Below are 2,743 nucleotides of genomic sequence, written 5' to 3' on the forward strand. Positions count from 1 at the left end.
ACCTCATGGAACTTTCTCCAAAACTGACCACATACTTGGAACAAAGTGAGTCTCCACAGACACAAGAAAATTGAAATAACACCTTGCATCCTATCTGACCACCATAAAATTATTTTTTGTTTTGTTTTTGTGGTTATTGTTGTTTTGTTTTTCAAGACAGGGTTTCTTTGTGTAGCCCTGGCTGTCCTGAAACTAGCTCTGTAGACCAGGCTGGCCTCGAACTTGCCTGTCTTTACCTCCCGAGTGCTGGGACTAAAGGTGTGTGTCACCACTGCCTGGCCCTGACCACCATAAGATTAAAGCTAGATATCAACAACAGAAACAACAGAAAGCTTACAAGCTCATGGAAACTGAAATCTCGCTACTGAATGAAAAATGGGTCAAGATAGAAATAAAGAAAGAAAATGAAGATGTTATATAGTTCAATGAAAATGAACACAGCATAACTAAATTTATGGGACAAAATGAAAGTGGATCTAAGAGGCAAGTTGATAGCACTAAGTGCCTACATTACAAAAAAGTTGGAGAGCCGGGCGTTGGTGGCGCACGCCTTTAATCCCAGCACTCGGGAGGCAGAGGCAGGCGGATCTCTGTGAGTTCGAGACCAGCCTGGTCTACAGAGCAAGTTCCAGGACAGCCTCCAAAGCCACAGAGAAACCCTGTCTCGAAAAACCAAAAAAACAAAAAACAAAAAACAAAAAAGTTGGAGAGATCTCATACCGGTAATATCTGAAAGTTCGGGAATGAAAAAGTCATACCCAAAAGGAGTATATGGCAAGACATAATCAAATTCAGGGCTGAAATCAGTAAAATAAAAACAAAAGTACAAAGAATCAATGAAGCAAAGATTTGACTCTTTGAGAAAATCAATAAGATCAACAAACTCTTTTCTAAATTAAAGAGTGAGAAATTATCCAAATTAACTAATTTGGAGATGAAAGAAGGGACATAACAACAGATACCAAGGAGATCCAGAGGCATACTTTTCAAATCTGTATTTCATTAAATTGGAAAATCTAAAAAAATGGATAGTTGCTAGGTGATGGTGGTGCTCACTTTTGATCTCATTACTTGGGAGGCAAAGGCAGGTAGATCTCTGTGAGTTCAAGACCAGCCTGGTCTACAGAGTGAGTTCCAGGACAGCAAGGGCAGTTACACAGAGAAACCCTGTCTAGGGAAAAAAGGGATAATTTTTTTCAATACTTCAAAGCTTTTCATATTCTTTCTTTGTTTTGTGCATTTAGTGTTTTGATTATTATGTGATGTAGGGAATTTCTTTTCTTGTTTAGTCTATGTGGTGTTCTCTATGATTCTTGTACCTTGTTTGTGTTTTCATAGATTTCTTTAAGGGATTTATTCATTTCCACTTTAAGGACCCCTAACATATTCATAAAGGCTATTTTGAAGCCCTTGTCTTGTTCTTCAGCTATGTTACATTGCTCATGGCCTACTGTAGTAGAATAGCTTATTGTCCTGGATCGTATTGTGTTTTTACACTTGTGTCTAAACATCTGGGTTTGGGATGCTTGTAATCTTAGTTGCTGGTATGTGGTGTTCCATTCCTTTGTTTCTGATGCTTCCTCTGGTTTTTAGGAGACTGTAATGACTATGTGTTGCTTGTTAGGGAATGTTTCTGGGATCCTGCCAGTTGTGGCCACTGGGGGTTCTGGTTAGAATGTGTTTCTTGGTATTGAGAGCTGACACTTAGGGATGGAGATGATCTTGAAGGAGGGTAAGGATTGTGGGTGTCTACAGGAAGGAGGAAAGCAGGGTGTGCCACCAGGATCTGCTTAGTCCTCTAAGGATGGGGAGAGGAGAAGCCAAGGCAGTGGTCTGTTACCGAGTTGGAGGAGAGGAGGGAGAGTGAAGATCTGCAGATAGCCTACCTGCTTCCCTGGCCAGTGTGGCCTGAATGTTCGCAGGAAATCCCTGGGGTAGTTGGCGGGGACAAACGGGTGTTGTGGAGGAAGGCTGCAGGAGATCTGCATGATCTGCTTGAGGCTGGGGCAGAGGGTAAGAGGAATCTGCCACATGTTGTCTGCTACAGACCTGAGCATGAGACTGAGGATTTGGATTTGGAGCAGGAGGGAAAATGAAGGTCTGACGATTGCGTACCTGCTCCCCTGACCAAATAATTTCTTCTCTGAGACAGGATCTCACTATGAAGCCTCACCTGCCCTGGAAGTTACTCTGTATATCAGACGGGTCTTGAACTTACAGAACTTCACCTGCCTCTGCCTCTTGAGTGCTGGTATTAAATGCATCTACCACCACATCCAGCCAAAAAATTTTTAATAACTTGATCTAACTTAACAACATAAAAGTCTATATGCAAATTTATTTCTTTGCCATTAATATAAATGTTATTAAGTTATATCAATACTGAGTAGGAAATTGCCATTAGCAATCCTAACTGACATCAAAGATTACCAATAGCCCTAAGAATCTTACTGTACTTTTAACAAGGACCCTCCACTGGGAAATAATTCATTTCTGAATGTGCTCACGTTTATTAAGGATGTATTTTTTTTTTGGTTTTTACGAGACAGGGTTAAGGATGTGTTTTATTAAAGTAGGAATCTAGCTCTAATAGATTGTCAGACCCATAAACATAGCCTTGGAATCAAGAGCCAATGCAGCAGAGCAATCCCAGTGTGTACCCAGGAGGGACTCCGGGTTGCTGTAGTGGTCCTGGCAGGAAACAGATGAAGTACCAGAAAGATTAAGTAGAGAATGTTATAGG

This window comes from Mesocricetus auratus, unplaced genomic scaffold (assembly GCF_017639785.1).
Source record: "Mesocricetus auratus isolate SY011 unplaced genomic scaffold, BCM_Maur_2.0 Super-Scaffold_100003, whole genome shotgun sequence".
In the NCBI taxonomy this organism is placed as follows: Eukaryota; Metazoa; Chordata; class Mammalia; order Rodentia; family Cricetidae; genus Mesocricetus; species Mesocricetus auratus.